The following is a 25,596-nucleotide window of genomic DNA, read 5'->3' as shown; positions in this document are numbered from 1 at the left end:
CTGCACTACTTCGTCGCTGAATCAGCCCAGTAGCGACAGAAAAAGCTCGAAAACACGCGTGACCAGATGATTGCAGATTTCTGGCAACGCTTCGTTGATCCATAGCCGACCGGATGTTTCCTCGGATAACTACATTCCTGCGGACCACAAAATCGCAGAAGCGCCTGCTCTGACGGAGACGTTGAACACCAAGTGCGAGCTCTTCCTACTGCCAGGAATCTCATTTACGTGGCCGACCTGCCACCAGTTGCCATGCACACTTCATCCATGATTACTTATACCCCGTCCCTAAATTTGATAGTTGGCAGCAAGGTCTCGACGAGGATTAAATGACCGCCCTAGATAGCCCGGAAAGAGCAGCGGCTGTCTCTGCTTTGCACAAGTAGGCAGGCATAACGCAGCTTTGTAAGAAATAATTGCCTCTTTTAGCGGCCTTAGTATTTTTGGCTGTTGTCAGAAGAATCTACTTGCTACCATCATCAGAGATAACCAATGGAACCTGCGGGACCGTCAGGTTTGCTATAAGTGGGCTCGACTTAGTTTTAATCGCCCACAAAAACCTTTTTCACCCTTCAGACATGAACCTTACATGTTTGGACGTACTACCTTCGTGCCAAAGGGGCGTTTGTGCCGTAGTCAGTGCATTTCAACCTGCGCGAGCAACGAGAAACAATTTCAGCAATAAAATGATATTTTTATCATGATGGTGTATTCTTTTAGAACATACTTAAGCAGTCTCTTAAAAAACCCATTGACATCATACATTTCATTATAACATTTATGTCTGCGATGAAAAACTCTTGAATTCCGTGCGAACTCTTCGTGTTCATAGGACGCAGAACCGCCGCGTTCCACGAGGTCACTGTTCAGACACAGTGCACTTTAACGCAGGAGGAATATGCTGCGCAAGTTCAACCTCCTGACTGGGTCCCCTTTCATGGCGTGTGCACCGTCTGGAATTTTCACGTGCGGGCGGACGCAGGGAGTTATGGTGACGTGAGGCCTTATGACGAGATCGCTGAATTTGACGCTGTCAAGTAAGGCATGAGGAGGGTCAGAGAGGTTCCAAATATTCCATGCAACAACCATAAAAAGAAGCCTACAAGATAGCCGAATAGCCTAAAGAATCTGTAAACAGAGTTTTCTGCTGCGCCGCCATTAGTACGAATCCCACTCGGAGTCAGAGGTAGGACTATGCATACTCTTTTAGTTGTTCTTTTTACTGCGTTTAGCAGTATAGCCTGCTTTCCCAAAAATAACCGCGCTGCGTGCGTGCAACCTACATCCTTGATGGACACTCCGGTGGACGACACATCAGGGCATTCACTGGTAAAAATGCACCTTCAAAAACTTTCACCCGTCTCACCACCCCCCAATACCCACCTGTTACCGATATAGCCGAGGCAGATTGTTGTGAAGGCTCAACGTATTCAATCGCCCAAGCGTTCTAAGAACAAATAAACACTAACAATCATAAACCTGTTGCATCACAGACTAAGAACGGGAAATATGACTGCGAAAAGTAGATATATGTCGCCAGACAGAGAATTCAAGATCGAGCAGTGCGAGAACAGCGTATGGAGCCGCGCGCTGGCGACTGGCAGAAATTTTTTTTTAGAAGCAGAACAATTTCAGCGAATCGGCATAACGAAATCACTTCATCGTAGTTACATTGCATCGCAGTAGCATCTTTTTGGGCGTAATCACTGTCGCATGCCAGCGAGCACATGTATTTCCGCATTGCCCTTTTGTGTAATCGGTCTTTCATTTTTTTATTTTTAGTACATCTCCACTTACCAAAAACCCGCCTTTCGTTGCTTATTTCCGTCGTGCGCAAACGAGAATATGCCGATTCTAAAAAAAAAGAAGCTGCACCAATTTATACATCCTTCTTTTGGTAATACTGGTAGTAATATCTCAGGTTTAACGTGTCGAGTAGACATTGGGGCTATATGACAGACAGTGTAGTGGAGGGCCCAGATTAACGGAGACCAGCTGAGGATTTTCGACGCGCGACAGAGCACGCTGGTTTTTGTATTTTTGGAATCAGCAGCCGAGCTCCAGAGCCATTGAGCCATTTTTTTTCTTTATTGCTCTACAGGCTCATCGTGAGGGGTTTTATTTAGAACTTGCTGTCTAAGACAATGAGCGCCGACAAAATTAAATGTTGCACTACCCACTGCGGTTGCGCAGTGGTTAGGGCGCACGGTTACTCATTCGATGTACCCTGGTTCGAGCTCGTCCCCGGCGGCCACGTTTCGATGGAGGCGAAACGCAAAAGGCACCGTATGCTGCGCGATGTCAGTGCAAGTCAAATCTATACAGGCTGTAGATAAAGGATACCAAGTTTTTTGCACTACCATTTAAAATAGTAACGTAATCGACGATTAAATTTTGCACTTCTCCTCAAAGCAACCAAGGAGTGCGGGGAAGTTTAGTGTGATGTCATGGAAGGTATGATTTTAAGTTACTGCTGCCGTCAACCACGCGCAGCCGCGCCTCGTTGGACGCTTCCAAACAACGTTCGGCGGGCGTTGACTTCGGTTCCGTTGTTTTTTTTTTTCCTTCAAAGCAGGCGTTTACGTGTTGAAAATGTACGGATACGTTCGATGACGTCATCATGCGTCCCCCCACTTAGCATTGTGCGCTGTGGAGAAGTTTGAAGGCCATCGCAATTTTAATTGGTGATTACGTCACCGTTTCAAATGCTAGGCCAAAAGGATTTCGCATACTTTACCTGGAAGTCTCCTTTCAAATGACGCCATAGATATTAGAATACATGGATCACCGTGTGGTATTCGCCTACTGCCGCTAAATAATTTAGAAAATAAATTTTTTCCCATGCTGTGTTGGTTTCATCAACCGAATGGTGGCCTTGACGTGAGTTCAACATTAGGTCACGTGAGGCACGGGAAAACTAATACAAACGCTGATAGCTTGTTTTGACTCACTGTAGCACTTATATCAGCCGACTTCAATACCTATAATTACAATGAACGACGTATCAGCAGTTATATTGCCGTTTATAACACCTCACGCGACCTAATTTCCACTACATGTCACAGCCATTGTTATGTTGGTGAAACCGAAACAGGATCAAGAAGAAATTCAAGCATAAATTATTTATTAGGTGTTGGTGAATACCACGTGGTGCTCCATGTACACCAACATCTAACGCATCGTTTGAAAGAAGAAAGCACGCAAGAAAAAGTTTCGGGTCTATAGTACTTTACTGAGTTAGAGAAGTCCTAACACTTTGCTTAAAGATTTACGCAAATATGTAAAACGGAGGAGTAATAACTCAAGATTTCACATAAACCTGACGTACAAGTGTTTAGAATTGGTGGCAGTAAATTAGAGAAGCGACAATTAGGCTTCTTCCCAGGCACCAGACCTCCTGTAAGTTTGCTGTCGCATATACTGGGTACCATTTTGGCACTTCCCAGCGCAGACAGCTACGGGTGGGTAAGTCTAAGCGATAGATCATATCATTTTGTCGGAAAACAAGACGTATGCCGGGATGCAAAAAAAGTGGGGCTGAACCGGGTCCTGAACCGGTTCGGGACGGTTCCTTTGAATCGTTCCGGTCCGGGTTCAGTTCCATGATGGCGAAAAAAATATGGGTTCGGTTCGGTTCCGGTTCCGGGCAAAAATTCGGGTTCGGTTCCTGTTTCGTGTTCGGGTTCAGTTCCGGTTCGACACCCTGGTGCTGCGAAGGAAGGAGTGAAAGGCGCAGCACACGACCCATAATACTTTATGAAAGAGTTGTGCATCTATCGTCGTACACAATGCTTTTTGCCAGCGTTGGACAATTTAAGTCGACGGGGTGCTGTATCTATACCGGCCGTGGCGTGCGCGTTGTGATAGAGGCGGAACACTAGATACAGCACTTTGATATGCTGTTAGTTCATGCTAAAGAAACCCAAGTGGTCAAAGTATAACAGGTGCCGTGAGGAACGCACGAAAAGAACGCACACAGCTCTATGTACGCGACTGCGCTCTGATTGCAGTACGTAAACACTCGGTCATGCCACTGTAGAGAAGTGTGGCGAAGTGTGCATTATTGGTTAGTTTTTTTTACATCCTGATTGTGCTGTTCACGCACTAGGCCATTAACCGTTTGAGGGTCGAATTATTTTGAAGAAAACTTTCCCAGGTGGTCAGATTACTTTATTGCGGATCTTGAATCTACAAAATGTATATAATCGAGAATAAATAGTTAAAAAAAATTAGGAACAGTACTTTGGTGACAGCATCACTCACAACTGGAAAATGTTCAATAGAACAGAATAGCAACGGTGATAAGCAAGCTAAGCGCAGCACCAATAAAGATAGAAATCAACTTTCGCCGCCTCTGCGAAACAGTGCCCACAAAAAGAAAACACGTTTCGCGCGACTCCGTTGCGATCCCGCGGCCGAATCGAAACCGCGTAGGCGCGTTGCCACAGAGGGCGAGAATACCTCGCGAGCAACGGTGATAAGCAAGCTAAGAGCAGCGCCAATAATGATAGAAATCAACTTCGCAGCCCCTGCAAGATAGTGCTGACAAAAAGAAAACTCAAATTTCGCGCGACTCTGTTGCGATCACGCGGCGAAACCAAAACTACAAAAGGGGTGTTGCCGCAGTCTGTGCCGCCGCGCTAAAGCTAGACATAAGTTCTGCTTATCTCCGTAAGAAGGCAGCACCAAATTCAAACACTTCTTGTAAGTCCTAATAGGTGGCAGCACCCCCCAGTGAGCACGCATTGTTCTTTTGGCGCAAAATTTCAAACGGAAGATCGAAACCGTACCCGTACGGCAAAGACCTTGCGGGACAAAACCTTCAAAGGGTTAAAACAAGTTGAGTCAACCTCTCCCTTAGGTCGCGTACTGTGGCTGTCTGCACCACCCTTATTTTGGGTATGGTATGGTATTTAATTTATTTCAACCAGCAATAATTTCACCAGCGGGTGTGCTCATTGGTGCAGTGCAATTTTCGAATTTCATAGGAATATTAATTCTGCCAAGTGATAATTTACATTACTCAGTATAAACATAATTAACTTTCAGAATGTTGATGCATGGTATACAGTTTACAGATAGCAGCCTGCAAGACACATATCGTGAAGTAGGCACATGCATCAATATTTGCATGCTACTGCCATGTTTGTTTGAGGGTTATTGTGGCAATCACAGGTGACACTTCGCTTTTCCAGGACGATCGGGCAGCTGAAGCGGCGCTTCCATTGTCTGCATGGGGAGCTCCGAATGGCACCTCACCGGTGCTCAGCAATCATCTTTGCCTGCTGTGTGCTGCACAATATTGCCAAGCAGTACGCATGCAGCAGCGATGAAGAATGTGTGTTACCACCATAGGTGCCAGCTCCTCCCAGTGCTATGGCTGATGATGGCAACACATGTGCGAAATGCACTTGTGCAGCAACACTTTTCTTACTGTAAGTATCAAAGCTTTTGTGTATTTTTTGGAACGAATAAAGGGGAAATATGTTATCCCCTGTGTAACTGTTCTAATATATCTTGCCCTGGACTACACGAATACCCTTGCTGAATTGCAGTGCTTCTGCCATAATTGTTGACAAACAGACAGTGAAGAGTAACAAGTTTTATTTTGTTTCTTTACACAACGAAACATTAATAATTCAAAAGGTAAACAAATGGAAAAAAACACGCATATTAGCAAACAGCATACCCGAACATTTACTGCCACTTGGCATTCCATGTATGTTAACCTTAGGTGCAAAAGATGATTGCATATTTGAACCTTGCTCTTTGTGTCCCGAGTGTTGCATGTCGCCAGAACGGCACAAGTCGAGATCAGGGATCATAGCACATGAAAATACATGTAATCAGGGAAGCCCAAACATTTGAGTATTGTATCCTACTTCAGAAAACAGTCGCAAGAAGACAACGCATCACCTAGGAATATGCTATTGCGTTAATGCGAAAACCATGCAACCATGTTGCAGTTCAGAGAACAATTAATGATATCGTTTTTAAAGTAAATGCAGGGGACAGGTGGTACCACTGAGGTTAATGCTCCCACATGCATAGTATTGCAGAAGCGTAGCTTGTTGGGCCAGTTGGTGCATGGTAAGTAGAAAACCAGCGGAAAGGACACGTTCACAAGCAGGAGAAGTAGATAGGAGAACACTGGAAACACAACTGAAAATTCTTTACTTGGTATATTGCCAACATCAGAACAGGGCGCACATGCGCGAGAGCACCACAAACGCTATCAAAACACCAAACACAAAATTGATTAAGCGAGTGAAGGTTGCATGTGGCAACCTATGTCCCATTCATGAAATTGTACTCTTTCGCCGTGAACCTAACAGACGCATTCAGTTCCTAACTGCTTGATTTTAAAAGCTTCTAAGATTTCTCGTTCTATCTGTGTTTTGCCGCAGCCGATGATTTTGACATTATGGAACAGAGGGGTGCAGTCTTTGCAGTGGTTGCAATGTCTTGGCAGATTTGTGTTACCTGGCTGCAGCGAAGTGCGGTGCTGCCTCATATGGTCATTGACGCATTGACCTGTTTGACCTACGTAGGCCGTGCCACAGGACAGTGGGAGCGAGTAAACAACATCGGTTGTGCATTTGGTGAACATGCTCTGGTGTTTGACATAACATTTCTTTTTTGTGCTAATTTTTCAGATACATGAACAAAGCGACGACAGTTTGGTGGGCGCAGGAAAGACTAACTTAACACCGTATTTCATGGCTACCTTTTTAACGTTATGTGAGACTTTATGCAGGTATGGCATTACAGCAGGTCTGGATTCTTCACTAGGCGTTTCATCTCTTTTGTACTGTGACTTAAATTTACTGGTCAAGGTCTCAGCAATAGAAACGAGGACGTCCTGAGGGTAGCCCGCTGACCTCAAGCGGTCAAGCTGCGCTAAGATACTCTTTTGCATATTGTGTGTACAAGACCTGCGCAGAGCATTACCAAGGCAAAGGTTGTCAATGCCTCTCTTCACAAGTTTGGAATGTGAGAAAGAGTAGGGCAGCAGGCTTTTCTTGGTCCGTGGAGAGTAGCTCCAGCAAACATGGCTTTCTTCAGAGAAGGTGAGAGTCAAATAAAAAAAACCTAATTGAGTCACCAAGGAGCACTTTATGAGTAAAACTCAAGTCAGGATACGTATCAGTAAAAAAGGTCAAAATGCCATTTGCGGCCGGTTCGACACTGTCATGGGAAGTTAGTTTCAAGAAAATTAAGAAATCGTCTACATACCTAAAAACTTTCACTACTCGATCGTCAATAAGCGTGTCATGCAACACATCGTCAAAATGAGATAAAAACATGTGGCACAAAATAGGAGCTACACACAAGCCAATGGGAATGCCCTGCTTCTGTATGTACCTGCAGTTTTCATGTTCTACCACAGTGGAAGAAAGGTAGCAAGTGAAAAGTTCCAAAAAGGAATTCACCGATATGCCCGAGCTGTTCTGGAAGGCCACTGCACCTCGGTTTTCGATGAGATCCCACACAGTAAATAACAAGTCCTTTTGGGGAGCTGAATAGAAGAGGTCTTCGATGTCCACGGAAAAGGCGGAATTGGCACTCGCACTGGTAGCGGATAAGTAGTGCACGACGTTCATCGAGGTCCGAACGATAAAGGGGTCGTCAGGTGCCAAGGGGTCCAAGGATCGTTTCAAAAACTGGCCCACTCCAGAGTTGTCCTGAGTACTTCTCCTCCTTGTGAATGCGTCATTTTCGCTAGTTTTCTACTACTACTCCGACATGCATGTATCTTGCCCTCAACTACTCTAATTTTCCTTTTGATTATTCAGTGTTTTTGTCAAGATTGGTGACAAACACCTAAAAAGTGGATAGATACCTCTTTATTATGCACACAGGAAAACCTAAATTTCAAAATGCAAACAAGAAACATAAGTGCAAAAAGAAACGCAAAAATTATTAAGGAAGCTTGCTACTTCTTAGCATCAAATATAATTATTTTTATTTAGTGTAGACAAGATGGTTGTTGTTCAAACACTGCTGCTAAGGCTTACAATGATGCATGTAGCCAGAAAAGTGCACGTTAAAATAAGGAATTAAGTCACACCGATCATATCATAAACAAAGTAACCACCCATTTACTTGAGCAGAACATACGGCTTCAAGAAATGGTTGCAGAATGACTAGACACACAGTACATACTGGAGTGCTTTTCCAACACTGTGAAAACTATGTAATCAAATCACGTGCACTCTGCGATGTCAGTGCATGTTAAAGAAGCACAGTTGGTCGACATTATCTGAGCCCTTCACTACACAGTCTCATAGCCTGAGTTGGTTTGGGTCGTTAAACCCCATAAAAGCAAATCACAGCTCCGAAAAAGAAAAGGCACAAACTGTAATGGGGCTCCAGAAATAACAAAACCTCATCCAGAAACTTTGCGGATTCTTTTGACATATGTTATGCTCAATCTTTGTCCTATTAAGAACATCATTAGGTTTCACTTGGTTTTATGGGATGTAAAGTTCCGAAGCAACTCAAGCTATGAGGGATGCCATAGTGGCGGGCTCTAGTAATTTTGGCCACCTGGAGTTCATTAACATGCATCGAGACCGCACAGTACATGGACTTTGAATTCAGGAAGATAGGATCTCTAAAAAAGAAATGACAGGTAATCTTTGCTATCAAGCTTACTAAACTTTAAAAGAAATGTGGAGCTACTCAGCTTCTTCTCCATTTTCTGCTATCTCATCTTTGCCTTCTTTCAGTTCCAGCTGTAGCTTCTTTGTTTCAAGCCTACGTCGCTCTTTTTCAAGTTGAAGTATCTCAATCTCTCATTCACATTTGCGGGCTTCTGTCCTCATTCGGGCTTGTGTTTCTGCTAAGAGTGCATCAGCAACTGCTCCATACTTGTTCATGACAGCAACAGCAGCATTGCTGACTGCCTTTCAGCCTTCTGCCACATCTGTGACTTTTGCTGCTGCTTCTGCTGTTGCTCCTGCTGCACTCAATTCTATATGAGCAGCTCTTTTTTTTGCTTGCAGAACATCATGCTCCAGCTCAACATTTCTTCTGTTCAGCTGAATAGCCTCTTGGAGGCTCTGGTTCTGCTGTGCTCGCCTTGAGAGTCGTTGAGGTGGAGGTCTCACTGGTGCTGGTGATGCCTGAGCTGGGGTGGCAACCACTGCTGCTTCCACCACCATCGGTTCTCCATGATGTAGACGTGTGCCTTCTCGTCGTGGTGGGCTCCCTTGGTAGCCAGCTTCTGAACCGACGGTGTCATCTGCTTCGACAGGGTCAAAAGAGAACATTCCCTCGTTGACCGCGTCCACTGGTGCCTGGTAATCTGTGTAAATATCTGTGCTGCTGCTTTCATGTTGCTGCTCTGGCTCATCAGCAGTGCCTGGCGAAGGCTGGTTACCGCCGTCTTCACGGAGCCTGTGTGAATTATTTGCACTTTTATTGATGCTGTACATCAAAAGGAGAACTTGCAGAAGGAGTAACCCACTGGCAGGAATGAAATTGTGTAATACTGCTGTGTACAGAGACTAGATTTGTGTCTTGATGTTAAAGACTTATTTGTGGAAGAAGTTCTAAGATTGGCTTACATTGTATCAATCATTTTTGGCAGACTGTACATAATGTTGCATCTGTAAAAGTTTTGAAGAATTTCACTTAAGCAAATAAGTGTCATTATGCAAGATAGCTGCTTGAAAGTGATGGTTCACAATGTACACGCAGAAATCGAGATTTGTTACTGTCATGTGTGTGTGCGTATGCTCGTATTCTCTAATTCCTGTAGCCCCATCGCAGCCTATTTTCACTGAGCAGCAGCTAAGCATCATATATTGCACAATTTCCACCCCACAACCCTTTTTTTGTAGTAGCTGACAATATGAACTGCGTGACTGCGGTTCATTGCACTCGGGGAGTCGTTATACTTACTCATCTTGGTTTACAGCATCAGGTATGCCCTCCAACATTGGGTTGTCTGCTCCTACGACGTCCCTGACAGCCTCCAGTAGGGAAGGCAGCTGATACTCATTACAACGAGCACCTGCACACATTAAGAAATATTGGACTATGAATTTGCAAAAGCATTGATTAGGAATACTTCACAATAAAATGCAGCACTCACCAGCCATACCTAGCATCAAAATTTCTTTACTATACACTTTATTTCTGTGCAAGACATGCCATTATGCTAATGCTTTATTTTTTTTTTTACCCAAGAACTTGTGGTAATGACTATTGTCTCTTCGAAACCTGTCGTGCCCAGCAAAAACTGTCCGGCCAAGTGTTGCCTGCTACTTTCTTACTTCACTTTTTTCGATACATTTGTGTATAAGTACTCAGTGCTTGTATTTCATGCATATGTGAAGAATAAATTTTCTTTTCGGTGCCTATCAGTGCGGCTGGCTCATATCCTTCCACATGTCCTCTAGCGAATTACAGTGTGCGTCTGGAGTGTCACCTACTGATTACGAACTTTAACTGCTGCAGGAATATGAAGTTCAACGAATGAGACACCATTGCGCCTAAATGAGTGGTTGTTGCAAGCAAAAGAGCAGCACAAAAACAAAACAAAGCTGAAAGGCAATCACATTTTCCTTGATACACATGAAAGATAAACAGTGGGCTTTGTCCTCTTGAGATTTTATAAGGAGCAATTTAGTGTCCAGTTTTCTTGCATGGATTCAAGCTTCAGTTCTAGCCATTTATCAGAGTGCGAGTCCGTGCAGTAACTATAACTTGCAGTGAGGCGTACCTAACGACGTTTTTGTTGCTTTCCGAAAGACTAAATCGTCAGGAAAGATGCATCTCTTACTCGAAGCTAGCTACAATAAATGGTAGTGATAGGTGCCTAATAAATTGTTGATTTCAATGTTGGCTGCAGTAAAATTCTCCTGAACAAATACACAAGAAAATGTTGCACTGTACGCTGCATGCCCGAACATAATTTGTACTTGCCGAAATCATGGGAAGAATGTTGCTTTTCCCGCCTTCATCGTGCTGCTGTTCAGAAACTGGTTTGGTTTATGGGGTGTAACGTCCCAAAGCGACTCGGGTTATGCGGGACGCCTAGTGAAGAGCTCCCGAAATTTCAACCACCTGGGGTACGCCTCCATCGAAATTCGGCCACCGCGGCCGGGATCGAACCCGCGTCTTTCGGGGTCAGCAGCCGAGCGCCACAACCACTGAGTCACCGCGGCGGCCACTTTCATAACGAAAGTTTTACTACAAAGAGAAGGGGTAATAGATCACTTACCGGTTTGTCTTTCATGCTGGTGTACGAGCTTAACGGCCGCCTTTAGCTGCTGCTTCAAGTTCTGCCGTTGCTTTTTTATTTCTTTTACTTCTCTCCTCGTAGTGTGGTGCGAATTTAGTTTTATGGAGACTTCTTCCCAGGCCTGATCTCGTTTTTTTCTAGTCACAGATGAATTGAACGTGGTGAATAATGCCGTAGATTTTTCTTTTATAATATGTGATAAGTCCATCTTCTCATCTTCGCTCCAATGCTGACACTTCGATCGCTTGGCGAGCGGTTGCGAGGTCATGGTTGGCACTTGGGACGGGCGCGTTGCCTTGGGAAGTGGTACCACAGTGTTCAGTTTTCAGTTCAAAAAGCGCGGGAGTGTGGCCGGATGTTGACACCGAGTCGCGGTTATCTATTGGACAGCCCGAACGCCTGCCGCAGCCGCAACCGACTTCCGGCTTGTTCCCCATCTCATTCCCTGTCGTCGGCTAAGTTCCCCACCTAGGTACTAGCTGTACCTAGCGTCCTCAATAAGTCTGCAGTCTGGTTCAGTTTTATCGGTTCGTGCAAGCGCCTTATGTCTGCATGAAAGTCCGGACTTAGCTTAAGATAAGACGAGATTGGGATATAAGTCTGGACTTAGAGGCTCGCGTTTGTGCAAGCGGGCCCTGGTCACTAGAGGCTACTCGTCAATAGCAGCCTCGGTTGCACTAGTTCCACCAGTGGGAGCGCTTCCCATTACAGTTCAGCGGAGCATCGCTTAGCCACTGAAACACTTCGCGAGGAAGGGCATGAGGACTCCCAGGGATTTATAAGTGCAGAGAATATATAATATAATAATATAAGCAGAGAATGACTTATTTTGCAAGTATTGCAGTTGCCCAATTAAGCTATATTCTCATCCCCTTAAGGAGGAGCTTGTGTCAATTCGAATTTTTTATAGCGACACCTACACTACGCCAGCCGCTTCGCGAGGTCACCGTGGCAGCGCGCTGAGACGTGGCACCACCCTTCGACCACCTGTGCGCACGCGCGGAGTGAAGCCCTAGAGCGCAATTGATGTGCCGGCCGCGCGCCTCTCTCCTGCAGCAACAGCTAACAGCCTCTCTCCGGCCGCCTCGTCATTTGTGCGCATGCGCGGAGCGACATCAGATCACGCAGCTAGTGTGAGCGCTGCCTACATTACGCTAGCATTTCGAGTCTTCAGCGCGGTGGCGCCGTGGCCGGTCACATGGTTGGTCACGTGGTGCAGAACAGCTGCAGGCGGCGCGGCGCGCCGGGGACGAAGGTGAAGAAGGAACGCCTAGTGAAGCCCAGCGGCGAAAAACTAACTATGCAATTCGAGTTAGCGAGTTAGACTCGCCTAGCTGTAGCTATCGTGTCACTCCAGGTCTAACGAGAGCTAACCCACAGCCAATGTTTATTTCACAGGGTGAGTATGAAGTATGTCGGAACATTCTTTAAAACGCCACTACAGAATGGCTCAGACCGCGAAGAGAATAACGGCTTCTACTATTAGGATCGGGTGAGCGTGGTCGGGCCGGAGAAGGGACGAGGAAGGTGGGAGACGGGGTTACGAAGGTAAAACAAAGAAAACTTTATACAGGCTATTTACATGATTACAGAAGAGCAACTGAGAGGGACTCTCAGTGGATGAGGACTGCTTCGCTAGCGGGAGAGCACACTGGAGTCCTCAAAACAACACCCCGTTAAATAGCGCACAGATTCCCCAGATCCCTGTCTGGGGAAATAGTTCGAAGAATGACGCCCAATCAGACGGACAGTTGTGGCCACTGTTGATACCGCCCACGGCAGGGGCGGCGCTGGGCCGTGGTGCTCTGCCGCAGCTCGGTTGATGGGAGAGGGTAGAGGCTCAGTAATTAAACACTGCTGTCTTTCACTAAGCACACCACCACTCTGTTCGTTGACCCGAGGGTCGACTCGGCCACGGAACGCCGCCATCGTCGCCGCATCTTCGGCCTTCGGCGATCTTTGACCTTCGCCGCTGCGACCATGGTCCCACGGTCCTGGAAGGTCGCTGCCTAATCCACTTAGGCAGGAGGGGGGGGGGGGGCATCCCAAACCCAACACTACGCCTCCCTGACATCAGGTGGGTGCCTCATTTTGATGGATTCCTGAACATTTTTTTTCTGCAATCTTTTTGCATTTGTGAAAAACTTGTCTCGCGAGCTTTATCAATAACCCTGAAAGCAATTGAAGCCCCCTGTGGCGAGGAAGCACGAGTTCTGTGTGTCGCTTATTGCTTCCTTGCCTGTTTCTGTGAACGTGTATTTATTTTATTTATTTACGGAAGTACCCTAAAGTCCCAGCAGGGCATTACATGGGGGGTAGGGGGGACATGTAAGCAAAACATTCATAACTACGAGCATAAGATATGGTGTTGTCAGGAAAAGCTACACTAAGAAATATGATGGCAGTAAGCTGGAATAAAATTAGGGTAAATAGGAAAACAAACAACTCAACTACGATAATAGAGTCGTGATAAAAAGAAAAAAAAAAGAAACAATGGTGTCGAGAAGTTTTAAATACAAGTGCACAATGCATGACAGGTTCACACTCGACACTGATTAAGCTGATTAAGATTAAACTTATTAACACTAGATTAAGCTTGCTGAAGCCAAAATTTTTGAACGCATATCTTCCGATGCCAATGGCCTAGGCTCTATGTAACACACATGCCGCCCACCTCATCAGCTAGAGCTTTCACATACAACTTGTAAGGTCCCATGAAGCAGGCTACCCAGCTATTATCTGTGTTTCTGTCGCTGAAGGCATACTGAAGAACAAGTGCCAGGAAGATAAACTACCGTCGGTGCCTTCGCAAAGAAACAAAGGCAAAATTGCCGTCATTCGCCCAATTCATTGCCTGTTTCACAACCTCAAGAAAATTGGGAAGAAAGCGAATGTTCGCGTGCGTTCTTCGCCCCTGAAGAACTTAGCGCGCTATCCAAAAATCTTCCCGACGAAAAGCGTCCATATAAGCTGCAGTGAACCATTAATAAGAGAAAAAAATCATGAAATGTACCGAAAGCACAGTTTATGAGAGCCCACGTATCCAAAGCAGCGCTTATCGCTGCTTTGGAAGGTAAATGTGTCAGCAAGCCGTCTATCGTCCTGCCCAAAGGAGAGCTGGTGTTCTTAAATGATCGCTGATTCATGCATCTCCGTAGTTCCCCGTTCATCTGATTCTCATTATTTTTTGCGGGCGCATGCGCCTGTTAGCCCTCACATTTCACGTTCGTCTTGGTCGCCTAGGTTTCTGTCAGTCGGAAGTTAGCTCCTGTGCTGTGTTCGTCTTTCCCTGTCCCCTGTCCAGTTTTGTGCTCCCTCACATACCATCGATGAATGATGTCCAACCTGAACCGGTCCAATTCTGGCGTTTCGAACCGTGAGAATTATACAAATATAAATGACATTAGGAGATAACATCTTTAAAACAACCGTACCGCATAATTACAGAGCAACACGTCTGTGATGCTCACAGAGCTTTTAAACTCAAAGAATAAAAACTCACTTGAAAATTCGAAATAGATATACAGCTAAATAGCTCGTTGTTATAGCCTGAATGCGAACGCTGAATTAGGAGAGGCTTCTTTCATCCGTTTTAGGAGTGCTCACATTTTATTACTGAAAGCCATGTGTTGTTGTACAAACGCATCCCAAAATATGAGGACTCAACCTCTCTAACTGCGATATAAAAACCGCAGTGATGCAACGATGTGTTCGCTAAGGTACTGCGCGGTTATCGAGTAACATATCTGCGCGGAACAAAAATTCAATTCCTTGCCTTTATGCCATTTTTATTTCAAAAGAAAAATTGAACAACATTTCCTTTTATTTCTTGTACACCACCTACAGAAAAATAGCATCCCCAGAACTACACGCTTATTTATTCGGACTATGAAGGGTGCCTAATCCTTCGTGTGAGGGACTTTTATAGCGGTAAGTGCTTTATGCTAGTTGAAAAAAAAATTATTCGTCGAATATCTGTCCTTGTTCGATTTCTGCTACCGTTAGTTATTGTGGTATGCCGGCCGGGTTTATGATTTGCTCTCCAAGATTGTAGCAAATTTTTAATTATCCACAATACTCACAAATAAAACAAATTTTGATCAAAATATTTTGGTAGCAGCGAGTCAGAACACAATATGTTCAGAAACATACGTGCAAGCCCATATATCGGAAGAAATATTTTGCAATGATAGTTTCTGTATACCAACCCATATTATAAAATTTTGCACAAAAGACTGAAATAAAGCGCCATGAAGGAAGATTAGGAAGACAGGACAATACTCCTTATTTGTTTTTCGCAAAATTCTTTCCATTGCTTACATTTCTGGGGCGATGAAGTGCCAAGTATATCTCTAGACAAGAGTTTCCCGCACTGGAAGCGCCTAATCAGAGAGCACAAATGGGAAGGACGAATTTCTCAAGAAATAAAATAGACGTTAAAGCAATCTCCAATAAAATCCGCACGCAATGTCTTGAACCTTACGCGTAATAAAAGCCCACAGGCACGTCAACAATATATAATTCACTGAGGTGGGAAATACATGAAATAAAATAATGGACTAACTAGCTGAAAGTATGTCGTTTAACTCGAGTGCACAAATTTATACCGAAGAGAAGAAAAGAACCTTCCTTTATCAAGAAAAGCACAACGATGGTTTTTGCAAAGTTTGGTGGAAAATTTGGAATGATCACACCAACAGAGGAGTGTCAATATGACCTTTATATACGTGATGCATGAACAAAATTTGGCTACTCTAGTTATGTACCCTTCTGAGATACTAATAAACATATAATCATGTGGAAACAGTGGCAGGCATACAGACAATAGAACAAGGATATTTAGGTGTAATATACAAAGACCCTCCATCTTATCAGTCGGGAGTCGGCAGCGACTTCACTGTTGTACGAAAGAAATTGATGCAAGAAAAATCCAAGACTGCTAAGCCAGAACACGCAGTCTATTCATTATATTTGAAAACTACTCGGCACACTTATCCAGACGGTAGCGCTCAGGATTTAAAAATAATAATGGCTCATAGTTCATGAACCTCTCAAATAAAGGCGACAATGCCCTCTAAGATATTCAAGTTTGCCCGTCGCGTTCCCTCTTGAGTTGTTGTGGGTGCTTTTTGCACATGTTTTAAATATCTAGACGTCAACACGAAATAACTCCGGAGCATGTTAAACTCGAGAGAGCAACTGCAGCGCCTTAGAGATAGCCTGAATATCAAAGGCAGATCAGTGAACAAAATTGATATAAAGGAAGCCAAAGTCAGAATGAGAAGTGTATATATAGAAGGAGCGTTAATAATGAAGAGGGGTTTATTGGCAAGTTCGAAGGACTGGCAGCGAAACGATGGCACAGGCTGTTCGAGTAGCGGCGGCACCAGAACAGAACCAAGAGCGAGCTCGAGCTCTCCACGCGCGCGGCCGCCGGAATCGGAGGACGCACAAATCGCTTCGTCGTCGTTGGTGCTGGCGCTCTGCCTTCTTCATTGCAACTGCCCCGGCGAAAACAGGGAGCCATCCTGGCGACTCAGGGCGAGCAGATGACGACAGGGTCGTAGTACGGTTTTAGCCGGCTCACGTGAACAATTTCGCGGCCGCGACGGCGGTGGTCCGAGGAAGGCGTGACCGGTTCGACTATGTAGTTCACAGGTGAAGTGCGCTGCACGACACGGTAGGGACCGAGGTACTTAGCCGCAAACTTGGATGCAGCTGGCACAGACAGCCAGACGAGCGAGTCAGGTGGAAAGTCATGGGTGGGCTTGCCTTGGTCAGTCTCATATTTGCGGAGGCTTTGAGTGGCGGATGTCAACGAGCGAGCCAGCTGGCGGCACTGCTCGGCATGACGGGCAGCGTCGGAGAAAAAGGTGCATTCAGAACTGTCGGGGTTGTAAGGCAGGATAGTATCCAGAAGACAGGAAGGTTCACGGCCGTATAAAAGAAAGTAAGGGGAAAATCCGGTGGTGGCCTGGGAAGCAGTATTGTATGCATAAGTTACGAATGGTAGGACTTGATCCCAATTAGTGGCGTCAGAGGAAATATACATGGCGAGCATGTCACCAAGAGTCCGGTTGAATCTTTCAGTGAGGCCGTTCGTTTGGGGATGATAGGCGGTGGTCGTGCGATGAACGGTGTGGCACGCATCCAGAACCTCGTGAACGACTTCGGATAAGAAAACGCGGCCGCGATCGCTGAGTAGTTCCCGAGGGGCCCCGTGGCGTAGGACGAAGTGATGAAGGAAAAAGGATGCGACGTCGCGAGCAGTCGCCGAGGGCAGGGCGGCCGTCTCCGCGTATCTTGTGAGGTGGTCCACGGCTACGATAATCCAGCGATTCCCGGCAGGCGTGCACGGGAGCGGACCATACAGGTCGATGCCCACGCGATCGAAGGGACGAGCTGGGCAAGGCAATGGCTGTAAGGGGCCGGCGGAAAGACGAGGTGGTGACTTCCGCTGCTGACAGGCGGTGCACGAGCGTATATAGCGGCGGACAAAAGTGTACATTCCGCGCCAGTAGTATCGCTGACGCAGACGCTCGTAGGTTTTCAGCAATTCAGCATGTGCACATTGTGGGTCGGCATGGTGATGCATACAAACATCAGAGCGAAGGTGGCGAGGGATGACCAAGAGCCATTTGCGGCCATCCGGGCGATAGTTGCGGCGATACAGTAGAGAGTCTCGAATTGTGAAATGGCAAGCTTGACGACGAAGTGACCGAGGGAACGATGCCGTAGACGGTGCGCTGAGGAGGTCGAGGAGCGAAGAAATCCATGGGTCTCGTCGTTGTTCGAAAGGGAGATCCGTGGCGGTGAGAGCGGCCAGCGTCGAGTCGGATATGGACGAAACGGGCGCAGGAGATGGCAAAGGTGAGCGCGACAAGGCGTCAGCGTCGGAATGTTTGCGGCCCGACCGATACACAACGTTAATGTCATATTCCTGCAGACGAAGGGCCCAGCGGCCGAGGCGTCCAGAAGGGTCTTTCAGTGTAGCCAACCAGCAGAGGGCATGGTGATCAGTAACAACGTCCAGGGGGCGGCCGTATAAGTAGGGACGAAATTTTGTTCACGCCCACACTATGGCGAGGCACTCCTTTTCTGTAACAGTGTAATTGGCTTCCGCTTTGGTGAGTGCACGGCTGGCGTAAGCAACAACGTATTCGGAAAAGCCCGGTTTACGCTGCGCAAGGACTGCCCCGAGGCCGATGCCGCTGGGCCCTTCGTCTGCAGGAATATGACATTAACGTTGTGTATCGGTCGGGCCGCAAACATTCCGACGCTGACGCCTTGTCGCGCTCACCTTTGCCATCTCCTGCGCCCGTTTCGTCCATATCCGACTCGACGCTGGCCGCTCTCACCGCCACGGATCTCCCTTTCGAACAACGACGAGACCCATGGATTTCTTCGCTCCTCGACCTCCTCAGCGCACCGTCTACAGCATCGTTCCCTCGGTCACTTCGTCGTCAAGCTTGCCATTTCACAATTCGAGACTATCTACTGTACCTCCACCAAATGAAGAGGGGTTTATTGGCAAGTTCGAAGGACTGGCAGCGAAACGATGGCACAGGCTGTTCGAGTAGCGGCGGAACCAGAACAGAACCAAGAGCGAGCTCGAGCTCTCCACGCGCGCGGCCGCCGGAATCGGAGGACGCACAAATCGCTTCGTCGTCGTTGGTGCTGGCGCTCTGCCTTCTTCATTGCAATAATAACAAATATAGGTTCGAAAGAAAGAAATCTATCTCAAGAAGTAGCCACACATTCAAAGCATGCGTCTGAAATAAATGGCGTGTTAAAAGCGGCGTGAAGTGCATACCGCTTACGTTGTCCGCTAACGGTAATCAGCTTTACATGATGCCAGAAGAAGATACAAGAAGTGCTAAACATTAGGGCGTAAACTGAAGGTTGACGAGAATGCATTTAGTCAAGTTCTGTGCAAAACAGCAATCTTTCGAAAGGAAGACATGAACTGTGATGTAAAATACCAAAGATACAGGATACCTGACTAAGCAGCAAACACGTATGAATGATATCTAAGAGAAGACCACTAATAAGACGGAAATCTTAGGAGGCAACGGATGAATATGAGATCACAAATATTATAGTTGCTTCATTTACCTGAGCGCATTGCAGGAAATCGATAACGCAGCGGTCTGCCGCCTGAATTTGCCTCGGCAAGAAGGGAAAGGAAAATTTGAGATATTTGGTGACTATAATTGATGCAGGAGATCGCTAACTGGAGATTTGTGGGAGAAGTCTGTATCGTGCAGTAGATGTAAAGGTGTTGATGATAATGTTGACTGTTGGTAAAAGCCAGTCTTTCTGCGCAGCCTCGGTTACACTACTTTTTATTTTGCAGGATATGCCTGTATGGTTCTTGTCAGCGAACCACCAGTGAACAATTCCATGCCGTGGAAATGCCAGTTGAAGTACCGTAACGCTTGCAACGGGTCGGGCATTGCCGAGCAGATTTACGAAAGAAGCTGCGACAATTTTAAACCCAGATTAAGTGCTTAGTTGCCTGTGGGCTATACAACACTATATAAAAAACCAGCATAATAAAGTCCTTCACACGAAAATATGTACAGGTGCATTATTGCAGCCAGTATTTTCAGTATCCTTACAAATGCAAGCAAAGAAATGCGCGCAGACAAGCTACTAGACCTTTTTTGTGCCCACTCAACGAAACTGGACTCTGTTACGTTTCACCTTCGGCGTTTAGGAAAAAAACGGCGCTTCTGCAGCGGAATGCCGATAAGTCACTGCAGGCACGCGGGGGTAACTCCCGATTTAGCCAAGAAGGGGCGACAATAATCCAACTCGCAACTGGCCAGCACAACTCTGCAGTGCGCCCGGAGGTTAGCTGAGTCCAGTCTGACAGCAGCGTCCGTCTGCCAGGAAGAAGTTTTCAGCGAGCATCTCCCCAGCACCACGTCGACTTGCACGTAGCCTGGATCCTGCACGTGCGAACGCATGAAATGCGCTGGGACGCTGCTCGCGGACATTGCAGCGTCTGCGCGACGTAGATGGCATCTTTCTGATTCTCCCAACACGTGACGCGGGCGTGTTCCCTAAGGAGAGAGTGTGTGATAGGTGCCACGGTGAACTTTCCATGACACGCCTTCCTCGGCAGTCCCGGCCCCCATCTAGGGAACCTAGCGAAAGGAAACGCTTTAAAAACTCGGCAGCCAGTGCGGCCGAGTAGGGTCTTACCATCGGGCGTCTCAGCATCGAGCGTCTCGTCATCAAGCTCCTTGTCTGTATATCATGTATTGTAATTGTATAAATTTTTTTCCTTCTCTTTCTGGCATCCTCGTTCCGAACTCCCTCATTCCCTCTCCGGCCCGACCGTGCTACCTGATCCGCAACAACTCCTTCCGTTTCATGACGTGAATTTTAGACGTGCTGATTACCTCGACACTACCTTGGAAGGTGGACGCTCAGGAGTAATTAGCAAGATTATTCACGTAATATAATATTGGCTTTGTAATTACGGTATTGTGCACTTTCCTCCTGTGCAAAGCTACTGCTTTATATTACCCTTGATCGGGCTTTGCTCGAATAGGCTACCTTAATCATGGAGACATTATAGGTGGTGGTGAAAATATTTTAATTAAATAGTTTAGGAGGTTGTAGCGGCGGTTGGAGCTCTCAGTCCGGAACCCCATTGGCGTAGGCTGCTGTCCGGGCTCTTTCGATGAGTTATTTTGAATCTTTGCGTCCTAGCTGGTGAGAGCTGCCTCCCGCCCTCCTGCGTTGACTGGTTGTTAACAGTGATCGCCTGATTTCGTTGGCAGGCCCATACCATATGGTACAGGTCCGCCTTCTCCCCGCAGAATTTGCATTGTGAGTCAAATGACTCCGAGTCTATGGCGAATAGTCTTCGTGGGTTGTTGTAAGTGCTGGTCTGTAGCTTTCGGAGGTGTTGTTCCTCCCCTTTTTCTAGTGTCTTAGCCGGCGGAGGGTAGACCCGACGGGATAATTTTAAGTGCTGAAGTATGTCATTGTAAGTTAGTAGCGGGGTAGGATGTTCTACGGTATCCGCACTGGGTGCCCGAAGGAGAAATGCTCGGGCTGAGGCATGTGCGCCTTCGTTCCCTGGGATGCCCTGGTGACCTGGTCCCCATATTAAGTGTTTGTGCGTGGGTTAGCAGCCATGGGTGTAGCTATCTTGCAGGATTTTGCTGCTAGTGGTGCGACCCTGCCCCTGAGGTAATCGCGATACGCTGTCGGTGAATCTGTGAGAATGTATTCTGAGATATAGCGTGTGTTGCAGCTAGAGCAATCACCACTTCTTCCGCAGCCATAATGTCCTGGCTAGCCAGTAGTAGTCCGTCGACTGTTGTATTTTGGTGCACTACCGCAACGACCGTCATTCCCTGCTCGGGACCCGCAGCATCGACATAGAACACGCCCTCGCACCCGCCGTACTCTCTTTACATGGCTTCGGCTCGTGCTTGTCGTCTTCACTGGTGAAAATCGGGGTGCATATGCCTGGGTAGTGGAGCTGCCTTTTAGATGTCCTCTTCTTGAGGCTGGGATGTCGGTTTTGGTGTGTAGCTGTCGGGGGCAATTGATGTTTAAATCACTCAGGACTTGTCGGCCAGTCCGAGTTGTGGAGAGCCGTACCACCTGCGCCGTAAGGTGTGCCTCTATAAGCTCATCGATCGTGTTGTGCACACCCAGTCGCAAGAGCCGGTCCGCCGATGTCGCAAGAGGGATTCCCAGGTCCTTCTTGTAGGCTGTTCTGATTATGATGTCGAGGTTTTTTATGTCACGCTTCTTGAGGCAGAAGTAGGGCGCTACGTAGACGACGCGGCTTACAACGAAAGCCTGCACCATTCGCAGAGTATCGTCTTCTCGCCTCCTTGATTTGTGCGTCGTTATCCTGGAGATCATCCTGGCGACGTGCTCGCTCACGACCCGTAGTTTCTGCAGGGTGAGAAGGTTGTTGCCGCTGTTATTTATGTACGGACCCAGTATTTTGAGGGCCTGAACTTCCTTGATGGGTGAGTTGTCTACACGGATGTTGATGGTGTCCTGATTCTTGTGTTGACGGAAGACTACGAGCTCGGAATTTTCGAGTGAGCACGTCAGTCCACACGCCCGGTCATAATTTTGAACTGTTGTCGCCGCTGTTTGTAGTTGTTCTTTAATCATTACCATACTTCCCGTGGTTGTCCAGATGGTTATATCATCAGCGTACAGAGCGTAGCGTATGCCCTGTACTTGATTGAGAAGAGGTGGGAGCTTTAGGAGTGCAATGTTGGAGAGAAGTGGGGATAGTACTGCCTCTTGCGGAGTGCCTGTCTTTTGCCCATCTTCACTCGCGTTGTGTGTTTTGAGCCGGTGCTGATGTTGACGGTTCTGTCCGTAAGGAAATCGCAGATGTACGAATAGACTCGCTGGCCACAATTCCTGCTGTGGAGGTTGTTGAGGATTGTGGAGTGTTTAACATTGTCAAACGCTCCCTTGAGATCGAGTGTTAGAAGCGCTCGGTTACTGTTTGTGCGTGCGGGATCAATGACTTCGCGTTTGATTTGCAGAAGCACATCATGGGTGGACAAGTGTGCCCTGAACACAAACATCATTTGTGGCAGTAGCTAGTTGTTTTCAAGATAGTTGGAGAGACGGGTGTGGACTGCCTTTCCCATTAGTTTGCCTGCTCACGACGTGAGAGATATGGGGCGCAGGTTTTCGATGCTGATTTTCTGCCGCGCTTCGGGGTAAAGTGCACATTGCCTGTTTTCCGTGCTTGTGGAATGGTGCCGGTGCGCCAGCATTCGTTTATGTGATCCGTGAGTTCTGCAGAGCCTCTGTGCCGAGGTTGGCCAGAAGTCCGACCGTAATTTTGTTTTGTCCCGGGGCTGTGCCTCGTCACATATCTGCTAGTGCTGCAATGATTTCCTCCAAAGTGAAGTCTCTATGTGGGTGTTCGTTCGGTTGACCCCGATAGTCCTTATTGTAGGGTTGTGGGTCTCTCGCGGTGCAGATATAGCGGCGCGTGAGTTCATCAACGAGTTCTTGATCTGTGCCTTGAAAGCTGTGCAGGGCTAGATGGAAACTTCTGTGTTGTTAACTCTTCGCTTTCGGTGGGTCAATTAGGCATCGCAGAAGGTTCCACGAGGCCTTAGTGTCTAGGCTGTCTTTGAGGGATTAGCCCTTTGTTAGCCAATTGTTGCGAGCAAGGACCCATGCGTATTGTTCCGCTTGAATAGTAAGCTTGGCGATCCGAATTCTGAGTTTCCGATTGTGCCTTTGTTTTTTCCACCGCTTTATATGACCACATCTGGCTTCCCAAAGATGTAGGAGCTGGTTCTGAACTGCTGGGTGGTCCTCCGTGGTGGCGAGCGATTTTGTGAACTTTTCTTTGAGGTCGAGAATGGAGGTCGCCCAACCTTCGTAACTGGTTATTTGTTCCGATGTTGCTAGTTCTGTGTCCTTCCTGAATGTCTCCCAGTCTGTAATTCTGGCTTGCCCTCGTGGTTTGCTGCGCTTGTTACTTTCGAAGATAGCCTACACACCCTCCCGTGAACCCAGAAATAGACGAAGCCAAATTTGACCACAAACTAAAAGAGCCAGACGCCCGCCTCGAGGCCAAATTATATCACCTTGCCGAAACCCTCACCGAAAAACTTGAGCAGCGCCTGGACTCTATGCTCACCAAGATGATGGAACTCTTGGAACATATTCTTACCCATCGCTTCATCCAACTCAAAACCCCCCAAACTACCCCCATCCTACCTCCGCAAGCACAAACTACCATACCTGAGCAAAACATACTGATTGACACCCGTCTTACTACCCTCCTCAATCCCCCCATTATCCAATATGGGGGGGCGCACTAATTATCTCCCCATTTTAACTTGGAACTGCCGCAGCTTCCGGGCCAAGGGCGCACTTCTGCCACTTCTTCCCACCATAGCACCCACGCCCCACGTACTTCTTCTCCAGGAGACTGCACACCGGGCAACCCTCCCCAGCTACACATCTACACACACAGATACCACTAACACACCCAGGGCGTCCACACTCATCCACCGCAGCCTCACCTACAAAGCTCATCACATCACGTCTGAGACGCCCAGCATGATCACGGAACTTATACATCACACACATTCACTTCATTCTATAGTAGTAGAAAACATATACCACCCCCCGTCTCATCCGATGCCCTCGCTAGAATCACTTCTGCGAAACCTACACCATCTAGCAGGGCAACATCCCCTACTCATCGGTGGGGTCTTCAACGGTCAGCATACTGACTGGGGATACACGACACCGACACATCGAGGTCACAGGCTCTGGCTGCTCCTGCAGAACGTCCAACTCACGGTGCACAACACGTTTCAGACGCCTACACGGATCGGCAACAGTGTCAGCATGGACACCAGTCCGGACCTGAAGCTTAGCCCCTACACCCGCAGTGTTACCTGGAACAGAACACAACATACACTGAGCAGTCACCATTAGATTATACAAATCACTGTCCCATACAAACCACCCCATCACGCAAATACAACACACAAACTCATTAACTGGGACGCCCTTCACGCTTCGCGCACCGCCCTCCCAGACACACCCATCGCAGACATCGACGCATGGGTGCAATCACTCAAGCTTGACGTTCACCACAACACACGACACATTGAAACTACAACCGAAACCCCTACCCTCGACACACGCCTAGCCAACCTGTGGAAGGCTTATCACAGCCTCCTGGAACGCTGGAAAGGCAACAAACATAACAGGACATAACAAACATAACAAACATAAGAGCGCGGCTGGCCGCGCTGCAGACAAAAATTTAACAACACTCTGAGGAGCTCTGCCGGTCCAACTGGGGACAGATATACGACGGCATCGCCGGAAACCTGTCCAGCAAACACGCATGTCAACTCCTCGGACACCTCATTGACCCCACACACACTAAATCAGCAACACAACACCACGTGAGGCGCCTGACACACGAACACATTGACGATCCCCACACCCTCCTAGACAAACTTCAAAACCTGTACACCACTACAGGCACCCCTACACCTCTACCCCACTAGACAGGACAAGCAAATCCCACACTCGACACCGGCATCACGGAGACGGAAGTCAGAGCGGTCCTACTGATTTTCCACGCCAACTCCGCACCTGGTGCAGACCAAATCACAAACTCCATGCTCCGTAATCTGGACAACAAATCGATCACTCAGATTACAGAATACTTCAACCAGTGCTGGAGGGATGGTAACCTTCCGCAGTCCTGCCGCCACGCGAAGGTAATAATCATACCCAAACCCAACAAACCACTTACAATCCAAAACCTTCGCCCGATTTCGCTAACCTCATGC

This window comes from Amblyomma mixtum, chromosome 8 (assembly GCF_055824585.1).
Source record: "Amblyomma mixtum isolate Tamu chromosome 8, ASM5582458v1, whole genome shotgun sequence".
NCBI classification, from domain to species: Eukaryota; Metazoa; Arthropoda; class Arachnida; order Ixodida; family Ixodidae; genus Amblyomma; species Amblyomma mixtum.
The sequence above is the reverse complement of the archived record's forward strand: the minus strand, read 5'-3'. Positions refer to the sequence as shown.